The sequence below is a fragment of the Grus americana genome, chromosome 6 (genome assembly GCF_028858705.1).
Source record: "Grus americana isolate bGruAme1 chromosome 6, bGruAme1.mat, whole genome shotgun sequence".
Taxonomy (NCBI): Eukaryota; Metazoa; Chordata; class Aves; order Gruiformes; family Gruidae; genus Grus; species Grus americana.
In genome coordinates this window covers 6898352-6925564 of record NC_072857.1, presented here as the reverse complement: position 1 = coordinate 6925564, position 27213 = coordinate 6898352, and the positions used below count along the sequence as shown (strand labels likewise).

General features: G+C 40.4%; 1 long non-coding RNA gene across 2 annotated transcripts in view; it reads right to left on the bottom strand.

The window, feature by feature from the left end:
• LOC129208365 (uncharacterized) overlaps positions 1 to 27213 on the bottom strand; it is a 108672-nt gene that overhangs the window by 29402 nt on the left and 52057 nt on the right. Inside the window, exon 5 of one of the 2 annotated variants that reach the window (XR_008577795.1) lies at positions 8231 to 8336. The exons of the other annotated variant lie outside the window; for it this stretch is intronic. This is a non-coding gene — a long non-coding RNA (uncharacterized LOC129208365). The remainder of the gene's footprint in view (positions 1 to 8230; positions 8337 to 27213) is intronic. 2 annotated transcript variants of the gene reach the window in all.

Here is a 27213-nt window from a genome sequence, read left to right as displayed (position 1 = left end):
ATGAGAATCAATAATTTAGTGGAGAGTCTATTTACTATTCTGTTTTTGTTGCCCGTAAAGGCTGTCACAAAGACTGAGGCCCCACTGTGCTACATACTGGGCAAAACAACTCCATCTGAAATGTTTAGTGTCTGCAAATACAGCGGACCATGAACAGAAAAGGAAAGGGGAAACAATGCAAATGACCAACTCAGTGAAGAACTGGAAATTATACTCATGACTCCTAAAAGCTGATCCACTGCTCTGGATCTGTCTGACTGGGACATGCGGTCTGTAACCTTAGGATTACGGAGTTATTTGACAAGATGTATGATTTTACTCTTACCAGGCAGACTCTATACCAGGCAGGGCAAAGCAGCAGTCTGATAACATAAAAGGGGACAGGATGTAAATTAGACAAAACTGGTAGCAGAAAATGAGATGATAAGAAAACAAGAAGTGCCAGCTGATGGAGATGAGGGAAACAATGCTGGCCTCATCCTGAGTTCCTGAAGGTGGGACTTGGAAAGGGACTCCAGTGCGAAGTGTGCTTCCCTTTGCTGGTGGAAGAGCCGATGTCACCGTACGTGGCGAGGCTCCGTGCCAGCAGGCTCACCACTGGGTATGGTCAGCAGAGCAATCGCTAGAGGATACTCAAGCTGCTTAGGCTAGACTGACAGCCTGAGCTCGACAGCTCTGTAGGTTTAACCATAAAGATGAATTTAAGTATAGAAAATCCCTGTGAAATGCAAGGCTCAAATGGAAAGCTTAGCTAAACAAAATGCTCCACCAGAAAAAATAATTATCAGTGAAAACCAAGAAAAATCTTCTTTTTATGTGTGTAAGTTTCGAAAAGATGTCATTAAAACTGATAATTTCACATAAAAACACACACGGGTGAAATTAAAATGTAAAATTTCAATTGGCCCAAGGAGTTGAGTCAAGTAGACGAAGACAGAGATGTTTTTAATTACCAGCAAAAGGTCCTTTATTAGTCTCTGACTTATATATTGATTTTCTCTGATTAATTTATATATGTGAGGTCCATGGACTACTTATAATGCAAGTTTTTGTAGGCATTGTCTGCTATAAATACTTAATTTCTCTCTCATCTTTCAAGGACAGATTTCTTTGTTTTAAACTAAATTTCTTTTCGTTCTAGAAAAGATCTCATCTAGTCACAACTTCAGTCTGCAATGAATGTATTTAGTGAACTAATTTATTCCTTTTTCAGAATTATAATTACTCATTTTTTATAGAAACTGTTTCATGCAAGAACTGATTTAACTTTCACTGCTTATAGTGTGAGACTATAAAGACGCTTGTATGAATCTTACAGTAATATCTTTACAGAAGACAGAAATGAGGATATAAAAATCTGAAATACAGTTCACTTAGATTGCAGTTTAGTAGAAGTGCGTGACACTTTATCAGTTGTATAAGTCCTTCTGACTAAATTATGTTACAATGATGATGCTATTAATCATGCCTACAGTATTCTCCCCATCATAAGAGATATCTCAAATATACTCAGGCTCTACTAAAGAAAAATACCACATGCTCATTTATCCTCTATTAAAGAAAAATAATGGAAGCAAGGTAATTACTAGTAACAGTGATGTAAAAACCAAAACATGAACATATGCCAAAAACAATTGGGAAAAAATGAACAGTAAATTGTATCAGTAAAACTGTTCTGTTTTTCTGCAATAAAGCAAACTATAAAGCGTCTCCATAAAGCTGTTAATGTAATGTAAATCAAGGCCTCCAGAACCAAGGTCATGCAAAAAATGGGAACTTTCTTAAGCCAGGGAATCAAAGTGAGGAGAAAAATTCATTTTATATGGTATATACTACCCTGTGTATTAAATAATGGTGGCCAAGATGAAGTGAGAAAGGATATAAAATGGCATACTGGACATGAATGGGACAGAGCACTCATCAGTATGCAAAAAAAAAAAAAAAGGTATGTTTAAAGGAAGGATAATTTAAAGGTTATTTCAACAAAAGCATATTAACTGCACAGACTTCAATATCAGGTTCGGCATTACAATCCACCCTAAATATTAATGCAGAGAGCAAATAGCTACTATTTCTTTCCCCTCTATGGCATGTGATGCTGGATCACAGAGAGTTTAGAAGAATCATTTAAAATGAGTTACTAAGCCTGCTCTGAAAGAAAAATATTTATTGTTGCTTATTGACTTTCTTTTGGAGGAAGGGTAGTTCTGCTGCATTGCAAAGAACAACCTTTAATGTGATATTTTACATCTGAGTCCCCATAGCTATCAATAAACTTTCATTTATCATAAAACTCTGACTTTAACTGCAGTGATTCCAAACACCTCTACACAAAAATTGAAATTGCCACGGCGTTGCTTCCGGAAGCCAGGACATGTGCTCTGAATAGATCTGTACGCACAGCTAAGGGTATTCCCTCAGCCCCTACACAGTACAGCCATCACTGCAAAATGCTGACATCCCACCTGGTGTGCTGAAGGATGCTCCAGCTCTGACGGCCAGGGATGGATGTGGAGGTGCCAAAGTGATGCCCCTGCAGCGGGAGGGGTGAAGTCACGGGGCTGGATTCAGACCCACACCTGAGCTCTCAGGACAGCAGCCTCGGCCACACAGTAAAAGCCCTCAGAACTTTCCTGGGGACGTTTTTCTGCCTCGTTGACTCAGAGGCCAAAACCAGAGCGAGAAGCAGACGGGCTCTGCTCATGGCTCTTGGGAGCTGCTGGCTCTGGACTTCTCAGCTCCCGGCACTTTCTCTGTGCAGGTTCCCTTTACTCTGGCTTCCTACAGGACCCCAAGTTCCTGCCCTTAATTGTGTGGATTTATTGCCTATGGAAAGCATTAGAGCAACACACTCTGTGCCTGAACCCCTCTCGGTGTGAGCTGGTGCAAGCTGGAGGTGGGAAGCTGTACAAGCCTGCTTCCTCCTGCTTTGCTGGACACTTTCCTCCCCTTTCGGGTACCACTCCTTACACTGCTTTAGACTCTGGTAGGGGCCGAAAGGGTGGGGGCAAACACATCTCGGCGACTCTTTTACTAACTTAGATCACTGCAGACTTTGTTCATATTTAACATATTTATTATATGTTAACATATCATATGCTCAACACACTTAGAAACTGGCACCGTTGTTATAGGCAGCTAAGTAGAAGCCAAATGAAAGCCTCACCAGTTTATAATCAATTTACATTCCTTCAGCATTTCCTTAAAATCACCTGTGAACTGAACCCCTTTTTCATTGATTTAAACTGTTAGAGCAGAAGAAATGTTCGTCATGTGTCTATACTTTCTGTCAATGCACAGCAGTGTTTTTATACATTGTTGCACAGAGCAGCTAAAATTATTTCAGTAAACAAAATTATTTAATTTTCCCATATATCATCATTACATTAGGCTGAAAGCTCAACATGTTTTTCAAAGCAAAAGAAATGCCAAGAATGACACACAGAGGCTTCATATTCCAAACCTGCAATTGTGAAAGGGAACATAATTTTTTGGCTTTTACACAATTTATCCTGCTGCACATATTTAAACTTCAATGCCTGATAACTGCTTCTGTGTATGTGCTGAAATATTTGCATGCGGAAGCTAAATATGCACAGAAAGAAATGCATCATTAGCTTCTGCATGCACATTACTGAAAATTGGAACAAAACACCCTAAGGAAAGGATCTCATGAATTTACGGTTGAAATGGTCAAAGACCAATGGCTAAAGCATGCCATTTAACCATTCGACAATATGTTGCGCTTGTTGTTTGCTTTAGGCTTTTTTATATGGACTCCAACATATGTGTGGGTGTATGCATCTTCTGGGCAGAATGTGAATTAGATCAGATAAAATATATATCAGCTCAACAGGGTGCCCCAAAACGCTCACCAACCAACACATCCATTGCTGCATTTGCCATCTTAAGCAAATTCAATTTCTTTCTTTGTGATAAAATAAGCCAGTCCAGAGTAGATAGCATCTCACAATAATGAGTCCCAAAGCTGTAATTTAACACAAACCTAGCAATTCTATTACACAACACATCCAGTTCATTAAAAACAACAAGCCAGCTTGTATATGATCTGTATCACCACAAATCAAATATCAGCAAACTAAGCTGCTGGGAAATGCATGGTCCAGTTAAAAAAAAAAAAATTAAGCAATGTAATCACCTCAGAAGACAGCTAATTTAGATTAAATGTTCAGATTAAATTATGTTTAAGAACCATTAATACTGAGATAACCCGTCCTCATCTGGTAAACTTAAAAAGATCTTAACTCTACCCAATATAAATTACAGCATATTCATAGTAAATATAGTCATATTTAATGTATTATTCAAAATATCTTTGAGTTTATTCAGCCAAATGGCTCACAGTATCAGAGGTCTGGTTAACAAGTATTAGTTTATTTACTAGAAATCTGTGTGAAAGACAACAGAAATCCATTCATAAGATATAAGTGAAATAATTTGGACTCAGTCCTTCATTTCATGAGCTGCTGGACACCTGGAAACTCTCATTATCTTTAATGAGAAGCTTCCAAACCTTTTCAAAATATGAATACTGGGCACAATGGGACCCCAGCTGATGCACCTTAGCATTTTAGCATTCACACCACTACAATGCTACTAGCTGTGTTGCATTATACTTGCTTCACTTTGCTTAATGGAAAGAATCTATCAGGTTTAATGCTAATGAAATATTTTGAAAATTCCTCTAGGGTCAATAAAAGGCAAGAGATGTGGCCGATACATACTGTTCAAGTGGTCAATTCTAGTTTTAAAGCAACAACGTATAACTCTTTCTTACAGGTTTACCATTTTAATTGCTCTCTCTAATCTAATTTTACATCTAATAGACCGTTCAGAATGCTTTGAAAATAGCATACATATTACTGCAGCAATTTGGTTACTGCCTTACCATCCACCTACTGAATCACTCACAATGCATTTACTGCCACAGCATCGGAATATTCACAGGACAAGAGCTGGGGAATGGGGTGGTGTTGTGGGGTCAGCTGAGATCCCATTTTGGGATTCCCATAAACCACACTGACCACAGCAGAAACACATCTGGAAGTGCAAAATGAGGCGGGGAATGTCGCTGCAACCCCAAAGAGGCTCTGTGCCTCCATAATGCACAAATGAAAAATGATTTCTGGTTGTTAAGATTTGCCGTTTATATGGCCATTCCCCTATCTCCTGCAAAGAAAAAGCAATAGCTGGGTTATTTTGTTTTTCACGTATAGGAAAAAACAGGTTCCCATTAGGTTCTCTAAATGCTACAGGCTGTATCTTTTCACGGGACCAGGACATCACAGAGTGGAAAGCATGACTAGTACAAATCACAGCCACTGACGGAAAAGGCCAAATCTACCCAGCAATGCATCTTGGTCATAATTGCACCATCAAGCAAAAGGACTTTTCTTGCCATAATCAAGGCTACGTTACACTGGCTTGACAGGGAAGTGAAGGGGACTGTATTATAATCTCCACAACAAACTGCTGACACACCAAACAGGGCAAAGCTGTGCTTAATACAAACTTAGTTCATTCCTATAAGAAAATCTACTTTAAATTGCCTTATCGTGCTTCTGTAATGGCTGAAGAGGCACCAGTGCTCCCACTGGGCAGACATGGACATCAGGATATCTGTAAGAATCCGGCTACCTGGTGTGACTTTTGCAGCTGTGTGCCTCGCTGTTTTGAGAGCGGAGCAGGCCAGAGTCATGTGCCTTGCTCACAGTAGTGGTTACTGATACACAGCTGGGAGAAGAAAGCCGAGCACTGTTTTCAGTGCTTCTTGGGGTCACCGTCTTGGGATTTGCCTCTTTATTACATAACGGATTTGGGAGAGTCCTCACAGAGTCTTGGGTGGGCATAAGGGTTCTGTGGACGCTTGAATGCAACATTCGTTTCTATACAAATAATGGCAGCACTAGCCGAAAGGCAGTATGTTAATTAACATCTAAGTGATTTGGAGGAAACATAGTACTACCAACTTTGGCAAAGCCTGAGAAATGTCTCTGCTATGACACTGCCTCCAGAGACTTCCTGGCCTCAGGAGGAAGAAGCAGCAACTCACTTTGCATGAAGAAGAGTGAGAGGCACCATGCATCTTCCTCCACACAGAAATCTGGCTCACCCTCACTGCCAGAAGGATAATACAAGGCTATGAGGAAGCCTTAGGGGGTGTCCCCTACCTCCTGGCACACAAATCCCACCAAACAAAACTGTAAGAGCTATCAAAGTCCTGGGAGACTTAGTCGAGTGATTTCCAAGTAGCTAAAGTTTAGCCACCCTGCCGCAGACATTATGAAATCAATAACAGTTCATCAGGCAATTTCTATAGTGAGATCCATAGTATTCTGTGTTGGGTTTGCGTGGCAGGGTTTTGGTAGCGGGGGGGCTACAGGGCTGGCTTCTGTGAGAAACTGCTAGAAGCTCCCCCTGTGTCTGACAGAGCCAATGCCAGCCGGCTCTAAGACGGGCCCGCCGCTGGCCAAGGCCAAGCCAATCAGCGCCTCTGTGATAACATATTTAAGAAGTAGAAAAACACTTAGAGAGGGAGAGCTTTTGCAGCTGGAGGGAGGAGTGAGAAGATGTAAGAAACTCTGCAGACACCAAGGTCAGTGCAGATGGAGGGGGAGGAGGAGCTCCAGGCGCCGGAGCAGAGATCCCCCTGCAGCCCGTGGTGAAGACCATGGTGAAGCAGGCTGTCCCCCTGCAGCCCATGGAGGAAGGATGAGGGGGTGTAGCAATTCCACCTGCAGCCCGTGGAGGACCCCACGCCGGAGCAGGTGGAGGCACCTGAAGGAGGCTGTGGCCCGTGGGAAGCCCACGCTGGAGCAAGTTCCTGGCCGGACCGGTGGACCCGTGAAGAGGGGAGCCCACGCCAGGGCAGGTTTGCTGGCAGGACTTGTGACCCCGTGGGGGACCCACGCTGGAGCAGTTTGCTCCTGAAGGTCTGCACCCCGTGAGAGGGACTCCATGCTGGAGCAGGGGAACGATGAGAGGAGTCCTCCCCCTGAGGATGAAGAAGCGGCAGAAACACCGTGAGATGAACTGACCGTAACCCCCATTCCCCGTCCCCCTGTGCCGCTGAGGGGGGGAAGGTTGAAGCCGGGCGTGAAGTTGAGCCCGGGAAGAAGGGAGGGGTGGGGGGAGGTGTTTTAAGAGTTGATTTTATTTTCTCATTCCTCTACTCTGTTTTGCCTAGTAATAAATTAGATGAATTCCCTCTCTAAGTTCAGTCTGTTTTGCTCGTGATGATAACTAGTGAGTGATCTCTCCCTGTCCTTACCTTGACCCACAAGCATTTCGTTATGCCTTTTCTCCCCTGTTTAGTGAATAAGGGGAGTGAGAGAGCAGCTCTGGTGGGCACCTGGCCTCTAGCCAGGCTCAACCCACCACATATTCCTAAAACTGAGATCACTAGGCAAGAGGTGACTTTAAAGATTTGTTGTCTTTTCATGAAAAATTCTGAAGATTAGGTTCATACTCATCTGCACACAATAATTGACCCAGAAGAGAGGTTGCATTAAGAGAAAAATCATTTGATGAAGGTGAAACTTAAGACACATCTTTTTAAGATACTCTCTCTCAGTTTTGGGATCCTTAATGCACTGACTGGCTATGTCCTGCCTCAGAAGTGACCACGGCACAGAAAGATGTATTTTTTTTAGGTGTACAACTTGTCCTATCCGGGCTTGAACAACTGCTTCTAGGTGTTAAAAGTCTAATGATAGAAGGGTATCTTGTCTACATAAAACATATAGAGGAACAATTACGGCATAGACTAAAGATAGCTAGAGAATTAAAATGTTGAGTATTTCTTCCTATATAAATTTGGAAAAAAAATATATGAGAAATTAAAATTCTAACATTTCATTCTGCAACCATCAAACCCTCACTATGCTTCAGGGTTTCCAAATGTTTTCAAGAGCCTTCAAAGCCTCTAAAACTCCAGCAGTGAACCAGAAATGTGAGGCTTCCCAAAATACTCCAGGGTCAGGGAACATGTTAGTCCTGGGTCAGTCCCCAGTGCCCTGGGAAGAGAAATTTGCTCCAATGATGCCAAGAAGCCAGGAAGCCTGCGTGTGCTGCCAGTCCAACAGGGAGGATGGGTTGGGAGCAGTCTCTGTTACATTTTCAGCCTGGATGTTTTAATTTTATGGCAAGTGAATTTTCTCCTGGAAAATTACTGTGATGGCAAGTTCCTAGACCTCGGTCCTTCTCTTACCTGAAACGCTTCCTTGAACAGGATGGACAGTGAGTAAAATCCTGGAGGCTTGGATCACTCAGGCTCATAAGGACACATTCTGCAGCAATGGATGGGCTTCCATGGACTGGAAAAGATCACAAAATGCATTGAAATATGTCAGCTACCAGGCACCAAAGAAACACGGACGCCTTCCCCTTTAGGAGTGTGTGGGGTGCCAGCGTAGCTACAAAATCAGGTTTCAAAGATGTGAACAGTGTTTAACAGCCACCGCCTGCTGCCTCACGTATTATCTGCACAAGGCTTCACACAACGTCGCCCCTTGCAGAACTGCTGACTGGATACAGAGATGTTCAGTTTGCAGCAAGGGAGCTTGTGGATGAATATCTTATTATCACAAATACATACATAATTCAGCAGTTCACTTGGTTTTGACTGGGGTTCCAAGCCTGGCACATTACACAAAACCTTGCTTAGGCCAAAACAATTACAGATTTCCAAGTAAGCTTCCAGTTGCTGGAGGGGCGAAGAGAAGGGTGACAAAAACCTGTTCAAAATAAATGGACTTCTAGTGCCAATGGACATTGCTTGTCTCTAAACAGTGGTTAAGAGGAGCTAAACAGAGATGCTGATCAATACATCATAAACACAGTACATACACTTTTCCATATATTGCTTGGTTAGAAAAGTTTTGCAGTGTCATTTCCGATTCACAAAGGACTTCTGTTTAGCAAATCTTCAGGTCAGCAAGTGGTAATTTTGCAAGGTTTCAGCATCATTGCATCTATCAGCTGTTATAACAAACCCAGAGCAATCTTGGAACTCAGTTAATCATTTTAACCACTTATTTCAGAAGTTTAACTGTAATTTTTACACCTTAATTGTAAAGATCTTCCTATTAACTATGAAGCACTCCAGCCTAACACAGTCCATATCTTGAACACCACCACTTTAGCTTACTTTGACATAGACATGTATTAAATGGTGCCAATACCATGTATCATACCAGTCACTATTAGCCATGGCAATCAGTAGTTTTAAGTTTGCTGCCAAAGGGACAAAGTGAGAAAATTTTGTGTAGACATTGGTTTTAGGTGTTATGTTTCAGTGACTTATAAAAAATATAACTGTGGATTTGCAGAGATACCAGTTGCGCCGCTCTGTGCTTATTTTTTTTTTTCTGGAAAACAGTAAGTCATTGCTCCTTTGGCAAAGCTACAAAATGAGGTGACCAAGAACTACATAGTTGTTTTGGAAATGTGTATTTGCCTTACCTGAGAGAGGACAGAAGCAAGGCAAGCCTTTAGATACAAAACATACTACATACCACTCTCAACAGAAGTTGACAGCACTATTCCTTCAGCATAGTAAATTATGCTGGAAATGAAATGAGAAATTACTAGTTTTCCAGATTCTATACATTGAGAAGTGATATACAGGATGAAATATCACTTCTCAGGTAAAGCAGCAGCCCTCGCCTCCAACTCTATACTACAGCAGTCACCAATGAAATATAATTGCTGGCAAGAGAGAAGTAAAAAATGAAGCAGTGGATTAAGCATGGAACTGCCAGTAGTCAGGCAGACATGGAACCAAAGGCAAGCAGTCTTTTTATGTGGATTAGCTTGTTTCTCTCTGCTAACTTACCACAATTAATTCTATATATATTAACAACTTGAAATACAAAATAAAGAGAAGGCAAATCATTTTGGTAAGCTACTGCTATTGACTTTAATTGGAGCAAGGCATGTAGTATGAATACCAGGCTCAGACACTCTAATTCAAGTAAACATTAAGTTCCTCATATTCATGATGCTTTTAAGACCTTTTTTTTCATAACTTCTGTTTCTGAATAAGGTTGGGGCTTTAGAACACAACACTCAATTATTTTATATTATGACCATGAATTCCCAGCATATGCTTAGTTCTGTTTCCTGAGGAACTTTTTTCAAGACACCAACAACTTAGAAATTCTGGTAGATGCCTGTGGGTGAAGGCAGGTGATGTTGCTGTGATGCAATGGACAGCTTAGACTCATGCCAACGTGTAGCTGCAGCCTGGTTCACAGAGGGAGGTGTGTGAGGCAGCAGCAGAGCATCCGGGCCAGCTTTTGCCCTCCTTGCCCACGCAGGGCTGCAATTTCCACTTTAAGTGTGCAGACGCTTGAGGCTGATAGGACAATTCCAGAAGTGGTTTAAAATGGTAAAAGCAAACGATGTCTGTCTGTACAGCCCTTCTCCACCAACCAGCTCAGTGAATCTTGTACATCTAGATTCTGATCACCTTAACTGTGCCGTTGAGGATTTCCCATGCTGTACACATCTGCTCAGCTACAAAATGCTCTAAGAGTATATGGAAAAGCATTTCTCACGTACAGAAGCACTTTCTTTTTTCCTTTCATTTTTTTCTACATGTTTTGCTTTCAGACCTAGCTCTCCAGCTTCTGCTTGATCTTTGTTATGACTTGATTCATGGTGTAGCTGAAAAATAAGACAAAAATTCTGGCTATCTCTACATACGCAGCTGGGTTTGGCCCTAGATCCTAGCCTTTGTGAGTCTCTGGAGCCCCAGGCAGGAGCTGACATTGCTCAGAACAAACCTATAGATTCTAAACTCATGGAAATTAAAAATCCTGTTCTTGAATGCAATTTTTAGATCCCATCTCTGAAAACCAAATGCCAGCTAAAAACCTGGCCAAAATGCAATGACTAGACAGCACTGTCCATCTCAAGTCACCTCCTCTCTCGGCATCTCAGACTGCCCCGTACAATTAGTAAGTAAGTCAGTTATTCTGCACCACGTAGGTGGTCTGTGTATTGTTTGGGATATGCCTGATTGGAAGGCAATGATTTGTATTTAATTTTTTTTATTCAGAAATATTTTTAGCCCATCTTTTACCTGAAAGTTTACATATTAAACCCAATTAAAAATGCACACACATTGTCCTTTAAAAATGAAACTCAGTATCAGTCACTCTCCTTTTATCTCTTCAGTGCAGTGTTACTGCTAGAGAGAGAAGTAATTAATGAAGAGAATCAAAAAGTTTCCAAAGTGTTTCCTCTTCACAATATAATCATGATTATATTAATGTAGTGTTTTTATTAAATGAAAATGAAGCCAACCTAGGCCTGTAAACGTTACTTCACAGGCAAAGAAACCCTTATTAGCATTCCCTAGCTGCTGCTGCAATTCTTTCAGAGAAGTTTTATTGCTGCAATATATATTCTCTGCTTGCTACTAGATTTCTGTCTTGTTTATGGAATTTAAATGGTGTATTAGACTAAATTCTTCACTCTGCCTCTTTCCAGAAACAGAGATCCTAGACAGATGAGTTGATGAAAAGAAAACCAAATAGAAATAAAACCCCAAACACTTTCAAATTAGAATTCGGTAAACAGCCACGTCTGTAACATATCAAATTCTCTGCTGACCTCTGCTGAAGCTGTTGTGGGAGCAAGAGCAAGGAAAATGTGGTCAGGCAGCTGCAAGAGCCACACGTTACCCCAAGTCCCAAACTCTGAGCTTTTTAGCTGTGGGTATGAAGCACCAGAAGTGGAGGTCTGCAAACTTTAGAGTACTTTCCTGAAGGGTGATCCCCAAGTCTTAATTACACCCAGGGCTGGAGGCTGCGGTCTGCATTCCCCACCACCCCCAACGACTGGTCCCCGACACTGAGGGAAAGGGACATGGTGGCAGCTACTGCCTGCTGCAAGAAGGAGGAACGGGTGCATTGGATGAACTTGCTGCCTTGGGAGATGGAGGCACGGGGAAGGTGATGGCTTTTGCAGCACCTGCTTGTTATCTTCAGTAATGAGCAGAGTTCCTGCTGAACTCATCATCTGGAGGGTAGGAAATCCCTGCCCTTCACATCGCTTTGTCCTGGGGAGGCAACAAGGACTCTGAAGAGCCAATGCCATGATATTGGCCTCATTCTTAGGAAGTCAAAAAGCAGTTTTGTTTCCATAGCTGTGTGTTACAGCAACAAGAGACAGCACAAACATACCAGGTCTTAAAGCTAAGAAATGCAACAGGTTCAAACTCCCTTCGAAGAGTAGGATCACTGACTACCTCTCCTTAGTGTCCTCCAAAGGCAGTGTAACCTCACACAAACTCCAAGGTCATACATGAAATAGGGGGAATAATATTTAGAAGATGAGGAAAAATCAGCTCTGGCACATAGAGTAAGACTACATCTCTATGAATAAAAATCCACACTGTAAGGAGCACGTTAACCCCATACCAACCCCTAAAACTGACAATATGCAGGAGGTGAGCAACCCTTCCTCCTCCCTCCCTCATCTGCTGGCTCCCAGTGCAGGGGCTGGCGCACCCTCAGCGAACCTCTCCCCTTCCAGCCCAGCTCTCGTACTCTGCGCCCTAACGAAGCTGAGATCTCAAATGGTTTCGATGTATGGAGTAGGTAAAAGGCAGGACCTAACTCTGCTGCTGCTCTTTCCAATCAAGAAGTCCGTCTAATGGAAAAGGGTCCTCGGTGCAGGCCCAGCAGTGCATGGACTCCATGAGTAAAATCCATGTCGAGAGGATTCAGTCCATCTGGTCTGAAATGTCGTTCCTCTCAGACAATTTATTCCCACTAAGCAAACAATTCTGAAATGCATGTAGTGACTCCTAAGGTGCCACAGGAAGAAATTAGGTAGATGCTTTTATCAAATGGAGCCTCCTCCCACGTTCTACATTTCAGGAGGCATGGGGGCAGGGAGTGCCTGCCTTTCCCTAGGGTTTCTCTCCATCTGGTTAGACAGTTTATGCAAATAAAGTCACGCTGTGGCCTTCCCCTTGTTCAAATGGGAGCAGACAGCTTCTGTCCCCACAGCGTTTTGGACCCCAGGGCTTACGTTTAAAGCCAGAATAACTCTACTGAGTTCAGTGGAGTTACACTAACATTAAAATGGAGGAGCTAGAATCTTTGAATCCTTAGCACTACAGCCTTGGTAGTGTTATTTTATTTATTCAGCTTGTCTTTCCAGAAAACATCCAATTTAGATAATAGCTAGTGGGAGAAGCAATCCCCTTTAGGGATCAGCAGTGGTTGTTATATGATTTCTTAACAACTATTTTCTCAGCAGCAAACAAGTCTGCTACTGAAATAGTACTTTTGTAGTATGTGAGAGTACAGCTTCCAGAACTACTTAGGTCTATTAGAGCTGAGAAAAAACCCAAAAGATTCATAAAGCAAGATTAAATCATTCATAACAAATGCATTTGGCCAAATTCATTTGGCCTCTTTTTCTCTTGGTTAGATTGTGCTTTTTGACCACAAAAAGGCTGGGAGACATAGTGCACCGACCTAGCCTCAATCCAAAAAAGGGGCTGAGAAAAACTTTTGATATAATAATTTACTGCTGGTTCCATTGGACTGCTTGGCATGATGAGGCTGCAGCATTGTTTGTAGGTAGCACGGATGCTGGCACACACGTCCTAGCAATCCTCATGCTTCTGCCTACCGATGGCACTGCCCTGCACAACACAACTCAGTGTCTGGATGCCAACCTGTATTTTTACAATTAGAACAATTTTACAATTTCTTCTTTCTCTAAGATTTGTTTAGACTGTACTGTTTTCATGAAAAACCTCAATTAACATAACATCACTACATTCCTCAAAAATAGCTAGAAAAGGAACACAGATTTTCAAATTAAAACCAAAAGAAATATTTTTATGTTATTTTCCAAGACTTAAATCTAAATGTAGAGGGCATATCTAGGTCCTTATGCGACATCTGAATACATATATAAACATCCTCAAATTTCAAGCAAATACGTTTTGCAGTTCCAATAGTGAGGAAAAAAGTCCAAACATTTTAGGGCCACTGGAAATGGTTAATGAAATCAATCAATGCAATTAAATCTGACTGAATTCTTCAGCCTGCTGATATTACATGTATACCCGTGGATGAGAGTCAGAGAGGAATCTTCTTGCTCTTCATCACTTAGTGGTGACAAACTGCCCTGCCTACAGCACTGCTGTGGTGGCAGTTGTATGGGGCGATCGAGGGTTATATATCTCTACACAATAGCTAACGATTCAGTAGGTGTTTAACAGTTCTTCTGATGATACACAAAAAGCCAAATGAATTTAACCAGTCTCCTTTAATTATATGAATTTTCCAATAAAAATCAGAAAAGGAATCAAACTAAACCTCTCAATAACATTTATTAGAAACTCTGGCATTTCTCATTAGCTACTTTGTCATTAATACATCTCTCTTTCGGTGGGCCTAAATTGAAGCTTACTTTTTGATAGCAGTGAGGAAAGCTAAGAAATGTGCAAGGAACACATCTGTAGACCAAGTTATCCAGCCACACGAGGTCAGTTTTGAGGGTCTGCCTGGATCCTCTCCCTGTAGAGATCCAACAGTTCTCCAGAACTTCATCTGAAGACCAGCTCTGGTTTCTGCCCACATTTGAGGCCACAATAGAAACATCTCAGACAAAGAAATAATGTTTCCTGGTTTTGACTCGGCATTTGAACAAGAACCTTCAGTCTGGAGGCTGCCAAGTGCAGATAATAAATCTATTTCCCAAATTTATTAGTTCTGTTTGTTGTATATAGTATCGATACCCTTCCTTTTTTAGGATTCTGTTTTAAATCACTGTCAAATACTTCCTAAGAGTCTTCATTGTATTTTATCTTCTGATTGCACAAACAAAACAATTTCCTACTGACAGCTAATAAAATATCAACCAGCCTTCCCTGCTTGTACTGGTGTTGCGTATCACGATACTCGACGCAGTTGCTCAGGACAGCAGGCAATGATACGCTGTAGTTGACAGCAAGGGGAGCGTGTTCCTCTGTGTACCACAGTCATCCCTACACTGATGAATACAGAAAGTATCTTTTGCAGATTACTCTCAGTCCTCCATAGCTGTTCAGCTCTGAAAGATCTTTCAGAGCAAAGGGAATTTACCTTTTACAGGCTATTTATTCACTTTCTTGTCCTAAACTTATACTATCATTCCTTATTCTAAATAGTGGAGTAGCCCATACAGAGTAGGACACGTTGTGCTAGACAGCATAACAAAGTTTCATATAGACATGGCTGTTCTCCAAAAGAGCTTATAGTTCAGAAGAAAGAAGCTATTTTTAACAGAAAATAAACTAACAATGTTCAGAAAAGATGTTATATTCAATGGATGGGATTTTCTCTTGCCTTTTTTTTTTTTTTAGATTTGCCATTTATGGACTGAGCTCCATGTACATAAGCCCAGCTCTCTGAAGGCCTGTGGAGGAGATTGAAGCAGCTATACCTGCATTACTCTTAGTTCCTGCAGATTTACCTGATCCAGACTGTTAAATAGTGGCTGTAGCTCCTGAATCAATGGATTGTATCTCCCATCCTACAGCATGCAGCTGACTTACTCCAGTGTCAAATAGGCCAAGGTACGAATGGGTATATACCAGTGATTAAGGCATTAGTCTGGGCTATCAGATCTCTCAAGCCTCATATGATTTTAGTTTACCCATCTGTAAAATGGAAATAATAGCACTGTTGCAGATGTTGCAGAAATAGGAGGCAATCAACTACTCTTGTAATACTATTACTCTTGTAACAGGGAGGCCACATCATTATCTTGGCCAAGAATAAGGTATCTTGCTCCGACGATATTTATGCCTACATGAGCACAAACTATAAACTGGAAGAAATGCTTTGAGTTTGCAAAATGTTAATTAGATCGCAGGAGGGAAATCATAAGGGTAAAAACCAACACCGATGTAACTACCCGACTCCTGCAATTAACTCCTCTCTTCAGAAGGCAGGGTAGTACTTAGCAGTAACCCAGCTCACATGCACTAACTTTCTAAAAAGCTCTAAAAGGAAACCAATAACTATGGGATAAAAAGAAAAATTCTCACAATAAGAAATTGATTTCATCTAGAGAATTAGTCAGCAAAATAAAAATGAAATAGATAAATTAAAAGATGCTTATAAAAACTACCAAAAAAAATTCCAAGCACACACAGCAAAGCCACCATTCAGAACCCAGACAAGCCCGAGGAGTATGCCAACAGGAATCTTATGAAATTCAACGACAAATGCAAATAATCTCCAGAAACAAAACAGGCTGGGGACCAGCACTGCAGAAAAGGACCCAGGGGTCTTGGTCAGCAGTTGGATCCAGCCCTGAGCAGAGTGGTCTGACCCCAGAGCTGGTCCCACTTTGAGCAGGAGTTTGGACTGGAGGTTTCTATCTACTCATACAGTCTCCTTCGCCTGGCACAATACCATCCTACCAATAAACACTGGAAGATACTATCTTGGGGAATGCTACAGAGCCTGCTGATAATTCAAACTATGGCATTAGCTATATGTGCAATACACTTAGGGTATCTTATACCTTCAAGTACACATTAACTCATGCACATCTGCAGTACCATGAGAGCAATGATGATTTTACACTCACAGGGATACTATTAACAATCTTATCGAAATCCTTGGCACTAACACAGCCCAACCTTACTGACATCTTACCTTGTCTCCTAGTAGCAAAACCTCCTAAGACAGACTTGCATTAGTCCTTGTACCTTCTTTGAAAAGCTTTAAAAAGAACTACAAGAAATTTGTGCAGATTTTGAAGTTTTCAAATTACTGGAATAGTAGCAGCAGACAGCTGGTTTTGAGCAATGGCCAACACGGGGGGTCATAGTTATTCTCAGGGACTTTGGGATAAAATTGACTTTAGGAAACAATTGCAGAAGAAGTAGTTATCATTTTAGTACTTTTCTTAGTGGGAAGGTTGAGATAATTTAAAGAGAGGGCAGGTTTGTTGTTATTCAAGGGACGGAATCTTTTTTTCTCTCAAATCTGTGCAATAGTTGTCACAATCACACTTTCAATACAAGGGGCCTAGACCATCACAGAAGTCACCATTAAGTACTGAGCAACTATACCTTGTTCAGTGGTAGCATCAGATACACACAAATATCAAATGCTATTTGCATGATAGCCTTCATTAGCAAAGGTTAGTTACACCTCTTGCACTTCAAAGGTTCTTGGCTCTTATCTCTAATTATGCGCTAGCTTGCCCAGCTGCACAGGGAAATTGCACTGATAAAATCTTTAGAACTCACGTAGACCTGCGAGAGCAGGTTTGATTTAAATTACACAGATACCACTGACTCTACCTCAGGAACCCTGGGATCAGAATTTGCTGTCTATTATTAATAATAAAAGGATTCAACATGGATTTGTCACGGAATGTGAAGCAGGGCAAACTGTGCCTCTTGGGATGTGATCTCTGAGTAACAGATTTACTCCAACATATTATCTGAATAAAGGCCTCATATGAAACCCACTGAAGTCAACAGAAAGATGCTCAGGGGACCAGACTGGCAGATCCAGAATTAGACCCCTACATACTGCATTAGCTCTCCTCGGGCTGCACCTTTTCTGGAGCACAGCTACCAAGCAAGAGATTTGCAGAGGTTAGAAATCGCTAAGTCAAGAGAGATCCTGAGGCTTTGGGGCTGGAATGGGGAAATGGAAGAAGCCCAAGGAGTAGAGAGATATCTCACTCATCAGCCTGAGGGATCCTAAAAATAGGTAGCAATGAGACTTATAAGTCACAGCCAGTTATCCATACAACAACTCCTAGTAGCTACTAGTACATACAACTAGTCATAGCTAGTTGTAGTAAGGAAGATGATGGGTTGAGTGAGTTGCATGTGGTTGTAGTTTGAGCAGGCAGGAGACAGGTGAGTCAAGATGACAGGGACATCACTTGCTTTCTGGGAGGGAGAATCCCCCTGAAGCTGGGATTGTTTGGAGGGCAAAGATCAAGCTCTCCTTCACCTTTACTGGACAAGGCTCTGGTGAAGGAACTGGGGCACCTGGGAAGAATATCAAAATGCTTCTCCAGCTTCTGTGACCACCACCTGCCATGCCATCTGCTGCTGCCAGTGCCACCTGGGCAAATCACCGCTTGGATGGAGAACCAGGGACAGCAACCAAGGGAAGGGCAGAGATGACATCCCATCAGCCTGAAGCCACAATGGCCTCTAGAAATTGCAGGCAGAATTGTTCCCGCTCTGACCAGGTGTACTGCAACCATCAAACACACTGCAGTCACCAGAGATGAGTGGGTGACATTTGACAGCCCTGACACATGTTATATCTCTGTGCATAATTGTATTTTTCATATGCCAGGTGAGATGGCATGAGTTCAGATATTGACTTTGAATCTGTGGCTATTAAAAAAAATACATTTTCACATATTTCATATAACTGTCTGCATTTTGAGAATACTTTTAATTCAACATGAAATACTACAGATGGAAGTTCTCTGAACTGGTTTGCTTATCTACACTCCTTGTTCACTTACATCAAAGACTTCACCAATTTCAGTGCTAAGTCTATGATAAAAATATGTTTTAACCACAAACAACTGTTAAACACCTGTATTTTCAAATAAGCTTAGATTAGATTTCAAAATTACTATAATGAATACACTGTCCAATATTGTGACATGTATAAAACCAACTTGTCATCTCAAAGGGAAATTGATATGTCATATGACCTTGATATGGACACAATTTGTTTGATTTTGCAGAAGCACAAAATGGAATTATACTGCTTGGTAACTTCCTAGTATGGTTTTTGAGGCTAGAAAACGGCTGTTTGCTTTGCAGCAGAAAAGCCAAACCTTAGATTTAGCAGTTTAGCTGTGGCTAAATGTTTGTGCTGTTTGTACGTATGGAGCAGGTGAGATGATAGATAGTAAGTTTGACCACAAAATTGCTTTTAACCACCTCTGCAACATCACTTCAAGATACTGCTTTGCTTTACAGAACACGCAGCTTGGATGAATAGCAATAGTGTAGCTTGGTTACCATGTGTATTGTCAAGTTGCAGTGAAGTACAGTACCTTAAACTTGTACAGGAGGGAAGAGTCTCTGACATGGCTCTTTAAAGCTCAAGGAACTTGAGCTCACAGGAGAAATATCCTCCAAAGCCCAAGAATCTCTTGTTTCCAGGCGACTCATTCAAAGTGACATGCTTTCTGCTATATTACAATTTATGGGCTAACAGAGGAAGAAAAAAATACTTTGGTTCCATGTGTGTCAAGGGATCTGATTCGTAAACAGGAACCATAAACAGCTGCTGCAGAACATAAAATACAAATTGTCTAAATGTTGTAAGTGGTGCTGGTGAAAGGTCAAATTTTTAGATTAAGAAAAATTTCAGACACTAATGTCAGTAAGAGCCAGACTCCTCTTGACAATATCAAAATATTGATAAAAAGGAGTAACTTACAGTTACACAATAGTTACTGTGGCTTTTTGAACAGGGCTGTGTTATAATCCCTCCCCGAAAAACAGCCAGAGCCTTTTGGTTTCCTACAGGCCCAACACTTGCAGACTTGCCAGGTTACCACATGGGAAACCAGTTCAGGAAACCTAAAACTGAAAAGGAACCAAGCCAAATGCCATATGGACAAACCACCAGTTCAAATGCTTTTACAAGTCTCGGTGTCCCTTTGGAAGTCTGGGTTGAGTGAATTCTTCCTCCTGATCAAATACTGTGTCAGACATCTACAAGGTCAAGCCTTGGGAGCACTTCTCAAGTTAGAGGAAGTCTTTGACCTTAATTCATTTATTTTTTAGCACAACAAGTTCAGTGATTACCAGAATTACATCAGACATACTCAGCTATTAAATGTTTGCAATACAGTAGCCTCAGGGGAAGCTAGGAAAAGGTAAATAACATAGAGATGTCATGCAATGAAACACAGCCGTCTACAAGAGCAGAAGCATGGTGACTTACACAGCTTGATACCAAGAGGTGCTTCTGGGCATCCTTCCAAAAAACAGTATTAATTAGCAAGTATATCTAGGCCCCGATTTCACAGTCCTCCAGTAATATTCAGACTCACAAGAGATTGCAGCAACCTTGGCAGCTATTATGTAGGATTCACACTTCACGACAAAAGCTGTCTGTCGTGCTTCCCACCTGAAAGGAATAGCACACTACAAGAACTTTCTTCTCCTGTCTTATTTCATTAGTTTTGACTTCCAGCGATCACCCCCACAAGGCTTCAACATGCGCTGAACAACAGCTGCGTGGACTCTCCAACCAGTTCTGAGTGATACATATCTGGCAGAGGGTCCAGATTAGAAGGCATCACATGTATTGAAGCTTCTGTATTAATAGTAATTTAATAATAAACTGATAGTAATTTAATCTCACTGGCCATTTTCTCTCTTTTTTATCTTATTAAACAGATCATGTAGTGTATATATTGAAAATGCTCTGTTCCATTGTGGTTTCTTTATAAATATGTTTCTATTTCAGTGAGATTACAGAGCACATAAAATTTTCATATAACTGAAATGAGCTGTGTAGGGTAAAAGTAAATGCCAGCAGGCATCTAAATATTGTAGCATCTGTTATATTTTACAGTCTGTGATCACAAATCTTATAAAGCTTCACTGCATTTTAGCGGTATTCTTCACAAACTATTGAAGATTGATGGCTAGTGTAATTGCCTTATCTGATATGCTATCATTTTTAATATACTGAACTACTGCAACTGCCCCTTTCTTTGTACTATCAACCTATGTCTATTTTATGTTTCCATAAAGAGCATATTGTACCAGTAGCCAGTTACATTACTATCAACTAATATTTCTACACATTGTAGTGTTATCTTAATTTTCACTGCAATACATTGTTATATGTAAGTACAGACAATACATGATAGTATGCAGTGAGATAAAACATGACCTTTCCTTTTATAAACAGCTAATTCTACATATTTCAAAGATATTATATTTTTTCTCTTTCTTGTTGGTTATTATCTGTACTTTCAAGATAAGACTGGGTCAAAATGGGTAAGACTGATGAAAATGGGCTTCTGAATTTCATACACATTTGCACATTAGATTATCCAGAAAGAACAGCAGTACCTATGCATATGCAAATCGCTAACCAAATTGGAAGTTGCTAAAGTAAAACCCACAAACTGGAGCTAGGAGGAGATCAAGAATCCTAACAAAATACAGTTACATGCATAATGAATATCTATTTAGAAGCACAAACAACTATCTCACCACCTTTCCATCCATCCAGTTGACTAATGATGTGCAAGATTTGAAGAAGAAATTAGTCTTAAGGAGTAGCACTAGCACCTTGTTGATTGATTCAACAGGAAGCTCACCAAAGAGAAGCAGATAAAGTACATTTCCCTAGCTATTCAATTAGAGCTCTCATTTCTCATCCCCAGCCGGGCCCATTACTCCAAACTGCATTTCAAGTATGTACAACTGTCTTTGCTTTAATTTCTAAATAAATACAGCATTTCTTCTGGTGGGGAGAGCACAGCGTCAGTCAGAACTGTCTGTTGACTTCACCACTAAGAGAAAGATTTTCATTTACAACAGCATCCAGTTTCCCAGTCAGTTAGGAGTTCTGACTCAAAGATATCAGAGGTTTAAACCAAGAAGCATAATCTGCTCTTTCATCAGTTGTCTGCAGATACAGGATATAGTAACTTTGGTAAACACCCATAGTAATTTAAGCCAAAAGCTGGCAGTGGGAACTCATGTATGAACCCTTCTTCACACTAAAAGCACAGCTGGCTACAGCTGAATTCCCCGTGGAACTAGTGATTTCTCAGTTTGCAAGAACATGCTCACAGGGCTCTCCTGGGAGCAAAAATTTCTATAGATCATTTAAACTCACTCATCTTACTCTTAGAGGGCTTGTAAATGTGTATTAGCACTTATGGGTATAATATATTCAGAGGAAAGGTGTCAGTCTTTGAGTAACAAGCCTACCTCTTCTGCATCTTTAATAAATGACTCCGTGAACAATATACAAAGCCACACATTTCTCATTAGCTGAAAAAAATGAGAATGCTTCAGAACAGCTAAAGAAATATTAAAACACTGAACATCTGCAGAGATATGGTTTAATGAACAAAGACTATTGAAGGCACTCACTGTCCTAATTTCCGCTAAGTTGACAGACAATGCCCCAAAACTGCCTTTCAGATCCAACATTAACAAATAAGCTAATCAGAGCAGAACAAACCATTTGTGTATGACTTTAAAATAAAGAATGGCAAGTATAGTTCTGCAACATATGTAGTGTTTTGTTTTTGTTTTTAAACAAGAGAATGATTTGTTTTGCTAAAAATGCACACACTTATGCTGAATAGTCTGTTCAGTATAAAAATGCCCAGATTTGTCTAAAATTACTGTATATTTTGTATGAGCTGCAATAAACTCCACAATTGTGAACTCTGGCCAAAATTCCTTTCAAAGCTCGTGAGATGTAGCTTGCCATAGCTCTGCCATTTGGCCATTGAATTTATTTTCTGTGGTGAACCTCAGTGCACCCATCAGTCTAGCATCAATAGGTGCCTTGCAAAAATGTCCTTTTAAAATGCTCCACAGTACCATTCAGTACATTTTCTGCAGTGGCTAAGCTTTACTCAACAGAAAAATTCTGTATCTGGTTAACAAACCTACTGCATGACTCAGTAGAAATATTTTATTAGAAATAGCTGGTCATAACAGAGATATAAAAGAAAGGTGGTTTACTCTGAACTTATTTTTATCCAGAACTGAATTTTCATGACGTTTCATACCCCCTATGGCTTATAATTTGGAAAGTGGTCTGAAAATATGTTTGAGGAAATATTTTGAAGTCTGTCTTCTGCGGTCATTTGCTTGAATCCTTCCCATCTCTTCTAAAATGCCGACTCCCTGGGACAGAGGCTGCCACCTTCTTATGGCATCTTGCACGATGGACCGCAAGACCAGTGTTGGGACTAGTCATAGTGTGATTTGGGACTTCAGTGACAGCATGATTTAGTACAAATCACACATCAACTATTTAAACAGAAATGATTTGACATTATAATAATTATTGTAGTAATTATTTTTTACTAGGAGCCGTCCATGAAAATAGCACAAGACTGCATTTAACATTTAGTAGATTCACCACAATTTTATCTAGGCAGTGAAATTATAGAAGACTAAAGATAATGAACTCAAAATTAGATTGATGGCAACTGAAACATATCCAAATACATTAAAATAGAGCCTGTTAAAAAAAAAAAAAGTTACAGCACTGTTTTTTAAACACAGAGCTCAATGATGTAGCTCACACTATTTCTGAACTATTCCCAGGTAAGCAGGTTATAGGACTTTTAAACCAAAGACAGGACATACCCATTCTCCTCAATGATCTGGGCTGCCCAGATAGTTAACATACTGGGAACTTGAGCAGTGCTCATCTACCTCACACAGAAACTCTTTTTTATCATAAGAAACACAGTTCAAGCAGGGAGCTCTGCTCACAGAGGATAAAACCACCATTAAGCACTGAATTAAATTAGAATGGATCTCTGAATTAGATGTGCAGAAATATTGCTAGGGTTTTTTATTTGTGTTTTTTTGAGGGTTTTTTTTCCTATAACAATTCCCAAATCCATTTCACTGTGGAGCTGCAAAACCAGCTGTGCTGACCCAGGGTGGGGGCTGTATTTTTTGCCAGCAGTTCTGGTTTATGCCAAGGTCCCTCTGAAACTACTGTTCCAGACAAAAAAGGCCAAATTTGCACCAGAAGGAAAGATGCTGAAGTGAATGACTTCATCTCTGAGATGAATTTAAACAATGGTGCCCACCTGCTAATAGGTAGCTGGGAGGAGCAGAGGCACAAACACCATGGCTTATCTTATCAAGCTGAGGCATTTAGGGGAGAAACTGAAAGTTCATATTTGCATTGCTCACTCAGTTATAAGGTATGCAGAAATGCTGATCTTTGTACTGTTTGTTTTACGCAGAGGGTATAGGAACACACTAATGTTCCAGCAAAAAATGAATCAAATGTGCAGGTAAAAAGTTTATATTGTACAACTTATGGCCTGTCATTTGTTGTTGTTTGAATGGATCAAACTAAGCCTGCTGATTGCTGAGAAGAGGGATGAAAAACATCCGTCTAGCTGCTGAAGGATAACTCCTCACGCTGGAGGAAGGGAGCACTAAGAACTGAGCATGAACCATGAATTCCTGGGCTGCTCCTGTGTCAATGTGGGTCCAGATACCATTAAACCATGCAGGTAGCATCTCAGTATGCCAGAGGCCTGAACCTGAGACAGACACCTAGGAAAACTTAAGGTCTCAGGTCAAAGATTTAAATTCTCTCTGGTCTCTCTCCCCACTTCGTCTCCTATATCATGGAATGAATAATTTTATGAAGTTTCTTCAGAGTGGAACAATGAGAATTAATGGAATTACTGTTTGCAATGTGTTTTAACAACAGGAAGCAATGTGTGAGTGCTGAGTGCTCTTGCAGTTATTGATAAGCCTCAAAATCTGTACAGATGGTGGACTCGGTGTCCCAAGAGCTAGGAGTGGATTTAAAAAGACATAGATCTTGTCAGAATATATTGGGGAAACAGAGGAGTGTGTAAAGGTCTTATGTGCACTGCCATGTCAAGAAGACTTTATTGACATGATCCCATCATTCTGTTGACAGATTCAGCAGCTGCAATATCTAATGCAAGACTAATATGATTCTTCTTCATGTATCTGTCACCAGTGATGCTCCATGATCTTGGTGGAAACTGAAGTAGGAAGAGCACTGAGAAATCGCGTTAACAGAAGAAAAAGACATGGAGAGAAAAAGTGGAGGGGGAGGTTCTTCTTCTCAAAAGACACCAGGAGCAGCACTATGTTAATAGTCCCATCGGGAATGGAGTGCATCTGACCACTTGATGTCAGACTTGACCCACATTTCAGTCAGCTTCCAGGGCAGCAGAAGCTCCAGATGAATTTGATACAAACGTTACTACACTTGAAATATGTATCTTGAAAGACATTTCTTTGGAACACAAGTTGTGGAAGGTCAAATATATGAAATAACATGAAAAGTGGTATTTAAATCTTGACCTGCTCAAAGGAGCTGAATAAATCTCCTCACGGCAAGAAACTCACATGGCACTCAAATCTTAATTATATTGAAATCCCTAGATCCAAACATGTCTTCAGGTTGCAGGGAAGCTTGCAAAAGTCACATCTTGGGCCTGCACCTAGCACAGCTCTCCAGAAATCAACCAGACAGAAATCTGGCATCCAGTAGTCCCTCAGCCTCTTAAAAATACAAAATACAGATCCACTCTCAGCTCCAAAAACACCTACTGTCTTGATTAGTCAAAATTAAGGTATTTTATGACTCTTTGCAAGGCAGAACACTCTGAAGTTATGATCTTGCATTGCCTCCCAGATGCAGCTGTGCAGGCTCTACTGATCCCAGCCTCTCCAAAACTGCCCATGATTACCCCCTGTCAGAGGTAATCACCTTCTGAGCTTCTTGCTTGAACATGCATGCCACTCATCAGCTTCTAATTTGGGCAACATAAGCCAATTTCTCATTACAAATAGGTACATTTAAACACTTTGCAAAGCTTTACTGCCTTAATTTCAATCAAAGCAAGTGAATTAGCCAGCATTTAAACTGCTTAACTTAAACTAGATCAAGAAAACGCTCACCAACGCTCACCTGGTGGGTGGTGGTAAATAGCAGCAGAGGAAGCGGTGTGCCACCAGGCACCAGAAGTGGTAAACAACAGAAGTTACTCCTAGCAGACATGTACCCGCAACCTAAATCCCCAGCTCAAGAAAACACCAACCAATACTGCTTAACTTAACTATGTGCTTAAAGTTACACTGAGTTCAATGAGATGGAAGCATTTGCTAAAAATTACACTGAGGCTTAAATGTCTGTTGAAAGAACAAACTTAAAAATGTGCTGAAATACCTCCCTGAATGATGTCTAGGTCTTCACAGAGGCTTGGATATCAAGAAAATTAGAGTGGGTCACATGAAGAACTAAAATAATAGCACAGAAAGCTCAAAGCAGCAAGAAGAAAATGGACAACTGAGTGTAAATTTAAGCATCTCCAATTGGCTTCTAAAATCATTTATTCACAGTGTCACCAATCCAAGAAAACATTTATGCACTCAATTTATACATGAGCTTAGATTTCGGTGGCTTTAATGGGGTTTAAGCACTTAATTTTGCTGGTGTCAAGGTTTTAGTGATCTAAACCAATATGGCCCTTAAGATCAGGATTCTCCTTTCCTCAAACAAACAAGAAAGAAAAAAAAGAGAAAAACAGTGGCTGCTTCCTTCCTGCCACTACATGGGAATACATGATGATTTGTATATCCCGCAGCAGTGATGTTATCTTTATCAGAGCATTCAAACCACCAACATTCATTACCATAGCCTCAGTGACTGAAATTACTGTCTTGAAATATGCAGTGCCATTTTCTACTCTATATACAGACTTTCAGCAATCATAAAAGACAGACCTTTCTAGGATCCAATGAAGCAAGACAATAATCTATATTCCCTGTGCAGAAGTAGAAAAAAACACAATTGAAACAATATAGTATCAGCAGAGCATATAAAATAACAAGTTTTAAAACTGTAACAGGTGTGAATGATTGTTAGGTAACTAATAATAACCATAGGAGTACTAATGTCTAAATAATTAGATTTCAAACTAAAATGGATTAAAAACAAACATAGAAACAGGTAGCTGAGCAGTTAAAAACTGATGTGATTTTTTTGTTTGTTTTTAATTGCTACCTGTAATTTTTTTCTTCTTTTCTTTTTCAAAGTAATCTTTTATCTTAATAGAAATAACAAGAGAAGTTAAATATATCATTTACCAGCTTCCCCATGAAATTTAGCAAGGCAGAAACCATAACGATTTCTTATCTCCTAAAAAGGAGCCATCACATCTCTCTGAATTTAGATGACCACAGCAGAGAAATGGCCCACACTACTGGAACAGAGCATTTATCCTTGTACCCCTCAGTCCTGATTCTGACTAGAATTCTTCTACATTTTAAAGGGAGATGGAAAACCATCATACACCTTTTAGTGTCTTATTAAATGATGAGTGGAAGCAAAAGAAGGTTTTTTTTTTTTCTAACTCTTCTGATGATTCAGGTTTTACTCTGATGCG